This window comes from Centrocercus urophasianus, unplaced genomic scaffold, assembly GCF_019232065.1.
Source record: "Centrocercus urophasianus isolate 14NV4802_14NV808 unplaced genomic scaffold, USGS_Curo_1.0 seq_19, whole genome shotgun sequence".
Taxonomy (NCBI): domain Eukaryota; kingdom Metazoa; phylum Chordata; class Aves; order Galliformes; family Phasianidae; genus Centrocercus; species Centrocercus urophasianus.
The window spans coordinates 9,115,981-9,124,121 of record NW_024884744.1 but is presented as its reverse complement, the minus strand read 5'-3'; the positions used below and the strand labels follow the sequence as shown (position 1 = coordinate 9,124,121).

At 52.3% G+C, this 8,141-nt stretch overlaps 1 protein-coding gene across 1 annotated transcript in view; it reads left to right on the top strand.

Annotated features, from left to right (window-relative positions):
* The first annotated feature begins 7,450 nt into the window (after window positions 1-7,450).
* Window positions 7,451-8,141, top strand: part of BCL6 (BCL6 transcription repressor) — a 16,136-nt gene continuing 15,445 nt past the window's right edge. Inside the window, exon 1 of the mRNA XM_042820822.1 lies at window positions 7,451-7,521. The gene's annotated coding sequence lies outside the window, so the exon portion shown is untranslated. The remainder of the gene's footprint in view (window positions 7,522-8,141) is intronic.

Below are 8,141 nucleotides of genomic sequence, written 5' to 3'. Positions count from 1 at the left end.
TTTTCTAATAAGCTCCTCTAACACCTAATAAAATCAGTCCTTTCCCCTTCTACTTACCTCCCCCTGCTGCCATCGCGATTACCTAGGCAAGAAAAACACAGCGCACGGGGTTCTGCCGGCTGAGGTTTAGTGACTGATTTCAACCGACGTGAGCAGAATCAGCAATAAACCTCAATGTCACGGCATTCTGCTTCCTCCTTCCTCTGCGTTGCATGAAATATCTGAAGGGGGCAAACGCTGAGGAGGGAGAGGACTCCTATCGGGTCGCATGGCCAAAAATGAAACTAAGAACGTAGCCATTTCCAGAGAGGGAGATGCAGTCAGCTGTGCGATGGTTGTCTGTAATAGATGGCATCTCACTGCTGTGATCTCTACAGTTCTCCTATCTCAGCATCTCACGGCCCTTAACGGGTTATTCCTTCCAGCATCTTTTTGGTGCCCTACCATTGTCTCACCCATATTTTGCCAAAGGGGATTAGAGGAGGCCAAGCCCATCTCCCCTCACCTCCTTCGGCACACACATTTCTCTCTGGTCATACTCTACAAACCCATCTGCATTCTGGTCACTGGGCTATTTACCCCTGAATTTATTTGTAAAAGGTACATAAAAGTGCTTTGTGACCACAGAGAGGCAAACAAAGCTCATAAAAACCAAGTTGGTTATTTCCTGCTCTGCTTTCAAAACAAAATGCCATAATTTTAGCAGACAATTAAACTCCCCGATTTCCAAGGGAGGAAGACACAGAAATACTTTTGAGGATCTGAGCCCACAGGGTTATGTAAGGAATTAGCAGGAGGGCATTAACCCTGCTGCCGAGCATCCTCGTGGTGAGGGGGAGGCACCAGAGGGAAACAGAAATCACAGAAAGGCTTACAATTGAAGTCAGGATAATGCAAAAAACAAAAACAGAAAAAAAAAACAACAAAAAAAGTCATCACGTCGCTTCAGGTTGGGGTATCTCCTGCTTTGCCACCATACAGCTCTGCCCAAAGCCAGGACAAACAAACCCAGCTTGCTGAGGGCTTCTCTGTGGGGCCAGGTATGAGATGGAGGCTTGGGGCGCATGCACGGCCCCTTCCCTTGGCACCACTGAACGCCTTGTATGGGGCACAGCAAGCACGGGGCAAGGCAGCAGGAGCGCAGGGTTTTCACATCTCGGCAAGGAGCTCCGCATTCCTCCCTCCAGCCCAGGGCTGCTTATTTAACATGTTGTCATAACAAAACCAAACTATTACAAAAATAAGAATAAAAAAATATAAATATATATATATGTGTATATATATATATATGTATAAAAGTGAGCAGGATTTGGGGAAGCCATAGGGCTGCCATGGGCCCTGCTCACCCTTGAAGCATTTGGGTGACCCTCAGGGACGTGGAGGCACAAAGCAAGGCAGCAGCACGTCCCCCTGTCCCAGACAGGGTGGGCTGGAAGGGAAACCTGGCTGCTCGCCCACATGTAACACTGCCACGATGCCATTTATCACCCCATGAGCAGGGGATTGAACACTACAGCCGTAGCTGGGGATCCTCCCAGGGTAACTTGTTGAGACGAGAATTCGTCCTAAGGGAGAGAGTAAGGCAAATCTGAGGGGAAAGAACAGCATTTTGTGATGAGAAGTGGTTGTAAGGGAAAGAAGGAGAGAGAGCCACAAAATTCAGAGGGGTCGATGAGACTTCTGAAAGAAAGAAGAATGGGGGAAGAGAAGGGGAAATACTCATTAAAAAGAAATAGAGAGGGAGAGAAAAAGCAGTTGGGTTCGGCTTCCAGTTCCTATTTCTGCTTTGTAGGAATCACAGTGCATTTGTCATTGACTAGATTAAATAAAAATAATCCCAGAGTTCAATTATTTTTAGGACTTGGAGAGTCACATTCCGATGGGCAATAATCTGCTTGTAACGCTCTAATGGGGTAATGGCAATTTCATAGGGCTGAGATCGATCCTGCCCCGTGTGCCACATACCCAAGCAAATAAATACCCCGTTCAGTTGGTGTCCATATCGCACAATCTGCCTGTTTCCCACTCCTTTAATATTTAATTATTGAAAACAAGGAGAAATCCCATGGGAATCTCGGTCTCAGAAAATAGCTGGATTATTCTCGTCGTCCGACGGCAGCAGAAAAGGAATGAGAAAATCCGATTCTTCTTCAGCCCTAAAACTGAAACTCAAATAGGGGGAAAAAAAAAAGGGACGAGGAGAAAAAAAAAATATCAAACCAACTCCCCCCCCCCTTCACATGAATATTCTGCTTCTTTTTATTGTAGCTATTCATAGTCACACCTAAATGCAGCTCTATAAATCCAGCAATCTATTATTTAACGCTCTCACTACTGGTTTGAAAAAAAAAAAAAGATAAAATATTTTGTTGGCAATGCATTTAATTGCACTCCTCTCAGAGGCAGCTTACTTTTGCCAGCCGGGCTTGTAGGATGGCGAGGAGGAATAAAAGAATTTTGGGAGGCAGCAGAACGAATAACGGCTGCTTTCGCCGTGACTTCTGGAGGCTCTCCCACCCGGTCCCCAAATCCTTGGTGTTTAAATCAAAGTGCCTCACCGCAGGAAAATGTGCAGGGTATAAAAATGACGCCCGTGCTTTATTAGAAGAGAGAAATTGGAATTCCCACAGCACCCAATGGTGCACCACGAGGTGCGAGGAGCTGCAAGAGCCCTGAGCCCGGCCTGCACACGGCAGCCTGCAGGCAGAGAATCACCCCTGTTCCCCCCTTCAGTTCCCAAGGACAAAACTTCAGGGTGCCCTTTTCCCCAAGCTTTCTGCTTTTTGATATTGGGAATCTGAGAGGTTCTCCAACAAGAAATAAACAACGCTGTTAAACATCCACAGCCTTTATTTTCTCTCTTTTTTCTTTCCTCAGATCAACCGGTTTTGTATTAGGTTCGAGGTAACCCTGAGCAAATGAGAAGGTGTCTGTGGGATTACTGAAGGATTTGACCCTCAACAGCTGATAGCTGTTGGATCTGCAGCACCGTGACCAGTCGGCATCCCGGCAATGAAGATTTCCAAAGGTTCCACGATGGCAAAAGATGGGGAAAACTAGGTGAATGAGTATGATGGGGACACAGGGTGGGAGGGGAACGTGGGGCTGTCACCACTGGGCATGCAAACGCTCTGGACCCGCACAGCCCCATCGAAGTGATGTCAGACTCCGGTCTGTAGATGGTTAAAAACGGTGGGGGATCCCCTGGTTGGGAGCCTGGTGAGGTCGGGGCTGCTTCCATCCAACCCCACTGAAATCACAGCAGGGCAGAGCCGTGGGCGCTGTGCTGTGCTGCACACCTCCGTGGGAGCGATGCTTGCTGGGCCTTGTCCCCACTGTCAGCAAGACGGGGCAGGCAGCGAGCGCTGCAAGTCATTTCTGACAGCAAGTTTGCACTGTCTCAAGGCACAGAGACAGACCAATAATTTGGGCAACTGCACAGGGATATATCCTGAGTCTTAATCTGAGTACAGTGGAACCAGGAAGATCAGAAAGGGCTTTTTGCAGGAAATCCACCCAAGTAATGCTTACTGCTCCAATTGGGGCACACGGAGCAGCAGCAGCTCTTGGGCAGAGCAATGCCTTCACATGTAGCCGGCGGGCACCGCAGGGCACCCCCACTGTTGCCCACCCCTCCATCCCACAGTCCCTCTGCAGTGCCCTCCTTCCTGCTGCAGGCCCAGCGTTGGGCACAGAGCATTCTGCATGGGGTGTGATGGGGCCAATGAAATGAGGCTGGGGGCTGTCGGGGTGGTGGCAGGAGCATGGGGTTGGGTGGGAGATACATCTCAGGTGTGCCCGGGTTGTGCTGGAACAGCCACATTCCAGCTTTTCCACTTCCAGTTCTTTGCTTGCAGGAGAACCAAGCCAGATTGCAAACGCTCCAATTAAATCAAAAAACAACAACAATAAAAAAAGAAGAAAATAACAAAAAACGCCACAACGCACCCCACGATGCCGCACTCCCTGCCATTCACACGCTGCCCCGCTGGAGCCGATGCCTCCCCCGACACCAAGGGAAACATTTTGACCCATGTGAAGGCTGCAGCCGGCACATGGCCGAGAGCCGAGCAGGGTTTGTGTTAATTGCAGCCCTGAGTTGTCCTGAGTGTGAGCAGGGGGGCTGCAGGGAGCCGGGGCTGTGCTGCGGGAGTCTCCTTATCGATAAAAGTTAAGTCTCCTCCGTGGCAATTAAGGAGAAGCAGATGGGACGCATGCACGGTGGTGTGGTTTGCTTGGAAGTGAAACTCAGCACAGTGCCTCAGCAGTCAGCAGGATGGGAGCACTGTCCCTGCACAGCACTGAACCCCCTCAGACTCCATCAGAGGGGAAAGGGAGCTCTGAGCAATTCTTGCTCTGACGCTGTCAGAGAGCAAACATAAGTGGTTTGTTATGATGATACACTAAAAAATAAAAGAGGGGGGGATTGGAGTGGACAGCCCCACAGGGGGGGGGGAAGCAGCCCATGTGATTTTTATGCAAATTGGGTGAATGGACGGTTAAAAAAGTCGAAAATGTCAGGTAGATAAGATCGTGTGCACCCCGACCACTGTCATGGTATTCTTCGTGTGTGACATTCATACTGGAAACCGAAGCGCGTTACAGAAATCAGACACCCACAAAAAGCTCTGAGATTGCACTGAGAACAGAACAGGTTCCTGCACAGCACCGACCTCTGACCAAAAAAAAAAAAAATAATAATAATAATAATAATAAAAAAAAAAGTAGGTTAGATTAGCAAACAAGATAGCTCCATGGAGGCAGGGAATGCACACATGGCCTCGTGCGTGCAGCCATCCCCAGGCTGGGACTGGTGGCTACTCTGAGGCTGAGTGTCCCTCTCCTGGACTTGTTTTGTTATTTTGTACAGGGCTGAGGAAGGCCCAGGGCCTGAAGAAGTTAATTAAGGAGTTAATTTCCAAAGAAAAAATCCTAAAGGGGCTCTGTTTATTTAGTAAAGGAGGAGGCACTTCTTCCAGGAGTGCAGCTCAACTGGGAACAGGCCTCCAGGATGCTCCAAACCCATGGCTATGGGACAAAGGCCCCACAGTCCCCATCACAGAGCTGGGGCAGGAGCCACCCCACAGCCCCATCCCCTGTGGCAGAGAGGCTCCTGCAGCACCACGGGGACCAAGCACAGCCCCCATGATGTCCCCACCCCTACATCACCAGGGCCGCAACTCCTGGTGCAGGAGTTAGGGCAGGCAGTACCCCACCAATTGCTGCCCCCACAGTGTCACCTCCCATTCGCACGGCTGCCACCAAGTGCAAAGTGATCACCCCTTTAAGCCAAGGGGGCACAGCAGAGAGCCAGGGGCAATGAGGCCTCGGCTGCCCAGCACTGATAGGAGCAGGGAGGGGGGATCCCAAGGAGATGCACCTCTCCTGACACCACAAAGCCACTGCTGATTTTTTCAGGGCCCTGAAGTGGCACCGGGACGCAGCATGGCAGCTCCACGGGTGGGGGACGAGAAGGCATTAAATTGGAGGAAAAACGCCAAAAATAAAGAAAGCAACCCCCCACGAATGAAGTCAGGCCGAGCTCCGGGCCCAGCGGGGCTGCTGCTGGCTGACCCCAAGCAGGGGACATTCCGGGACCGGGCGCACACTGAGCCCAGCCCGGAGCGGCCCCGGAGCGGAGCGATGCAGCCCCGGCCCGGCAAAGTGAAAGCACCGAGCTGCAGGAGAACGACAAACGGCAAAGGGCTTGTTTTGTTCTGGTTTGTTTCTCAACCCCATTTGCTTTTTAATTTCCTTACTGTAAAACAAATAGAATATAAATTAAAAACAAAGAAAATAGGAAAAAAAAATAATAGAAGGAAGGAAAGCCCCGAGGGGAGCTGCCGGAACGGCTCCGTGGCACAGGGGGCAGCTCCGGCTCTGGGAAAGCCGGCCTCCGAGCGATCGGCAGCGCCGTGCCATCTCCCCGCTGGGGTAAGGGACGGCTCTTCGCACTCCCCCTTCGCAGCCCCGAGCATTTCGGCTCCGAGACCCATCCAGAGCCCCGCGTTGACGGCTCCGAGCACCCGGCTCCGAGCGGAGCGAAAGTAGCGGGAGCCACGTCGGTTGCGCTCATTGACACATTTCTGTTAATTGCCACGGCCCCGGGTCCCCAGCAGGAAAACCGTCGGGGAAAATCAACCGGCGGCCTCGCAGCGCAGCCCCGCCGCAGGCCCGGTACGAATAAAAAAACGCACACGGCTGAGAGATGGGGGCAGCAATCAGCGCGCCGTATTTTCATCCAGGGCCATACATTTCCATACTCGAACAACGCTTGGCCGCCGGCCCTCCCTCGCTCCCCCCGAGAACCCGGCTGCAAAGAGCAGCGCAAACTGCACGGGCCCCCTACCCCCCCCCCCCCCCCCAACCGCAGCACCGCTCCGTGTCCCCGTGCCGGCGGAGCCCCGCCGGGTGCACACTTACGGGGCCGCTTTTTGCAATAATAACCACAACGGCTACAAAGAACGCGAAAGAGTCCTGGGAAGAGAAAAAAAAATGCATCAAAAAAAGAAAAAAAAAATTGTCACAGTCTTTTTTTTTTTTTTCTTATTTTTTTTTTTTTCCTTTTTTTTTTACCTTAAAAATTCAATTATTGAAAGCAAAGCAAAAAAAAAAAAAAAAAAAAAAAAAAGAAAAAAGAAAAAAGAAAAGAAAAAAAAAAGTAATATATAGAGATATATAAAAGATAAGAAAAAATAATTAAAAGATTCTGAGAGGGAAGAAAAAAGGGATAGGGTGCGCACAGGGGTGTCCGGATGGAAAAAGCTCCGTTCCCCCAAAGCGGATCCCACGAGCAGATGGATGGGTTACCAAAAATTTGCTAAAAGGAAAGAAGAGAAAAATAATGAAAAATAAAGAAAAATGATGAAAAAATGTGAAATCCGGTGCCATGCAGCAGGATGCTGGCTTCAGTCTTAGGGGGGAGGGCGACGCGCTCAGTGCGAAAGCGACCCCCAAAAAGCAAGAAGACAACAATTAAAAACCATTTCTCGTTATGAAAGAAAGCAGCAGCGCTTCTCGCAGCCCTCGCCCCGCGCCGCGCTTTGGGGGCTCCGTTCCGCACCGCTCCGCTCCGCGCCCCGGGACCCCCCGAACCCCTCCGCTCCGCGCCGCCGCGCGCCGCTCCGCGCCCGCGCGCCACCACCCCGCCGCGCCCCCACGTCACACCGCCACCCGCCGCCACGTGACCCGCGGGCCGGGCGCGACCACTCAGGGCGCGGAAAAAGGGGGGGCGCGGAAGGGAGCGCGGAGCAGCGGGGGTCTCTCCGCCGCCGCCGCCCTCACAGCCCGGCGGAACCCCCCGCGCTGAGCCTGATCGGAGCTCGGCGGGGGGGCTGTCGGGGCGCGGGGGCGCGGCGGTGACGGCGGAAGCGCGCTAGGGGAGGTCCTCGTCCCTCCCCGCGCTGGTGGCGGTGGTAGAGTCTGCAGCTCAAATTCCGAGAATTGGGCTCTGTTGATTCTTAGAACTGGGGTTCTTAGAAGTGGTGATGCAAGGAGTTTCTAGGAAAGCCCGGAGACCAGGTGATTGCTGCTTCTATTGCCGCGGCCGATTTTACCCTTTAATTCTCTCTCTCTCTCTCTCTCTCTCTCTTTTTTTTTTTTTTTTTTTTTTTTTTTTTCCCTTTCTTTTTTTCCCTCCTCTCTCTCCCTCCTCTCTCCCTCCGCTCCTGGCGCTGAGCCGCCCCTATATATTTCTTCCCATTCCCCCCCGTTCCCGCGGCAGGTGCCCCGACGGCGCTCGGATATATTAAAAAAGAAAAAAAAACAACAACGACAACAAAAAAAAAAACCCAACCCAAACAATCTCCATCCTTCCATCCTCCCCCCCGCTCCCCTTTTTTTTTTTACCACTCGCTCCGTGGCCCTAATTAACTAACCGACCCCCGGCGCTCCCCTCTATCCACGACGCGAGAGAAGCGGTGCCCCGTGCCTCCCGAGGCCGTGCCCGCACCGCGTTGTCCCGCTCCGCCGCTCCGTCCCCGCAGCGCCGGCAGCGCGGCCGCCCCGCACCTGCAGCCTTCGGGCGGGCGCAGCGCGGAGCCGCTCCCGCAGTCCGTTCTGCCCGGGGCCGCTTTGCGCTCCCGGGGCCGCTTTCCTCTCTCGGGCCGTGTTTTATATTTTTATTCTCCTCATTTTTATCT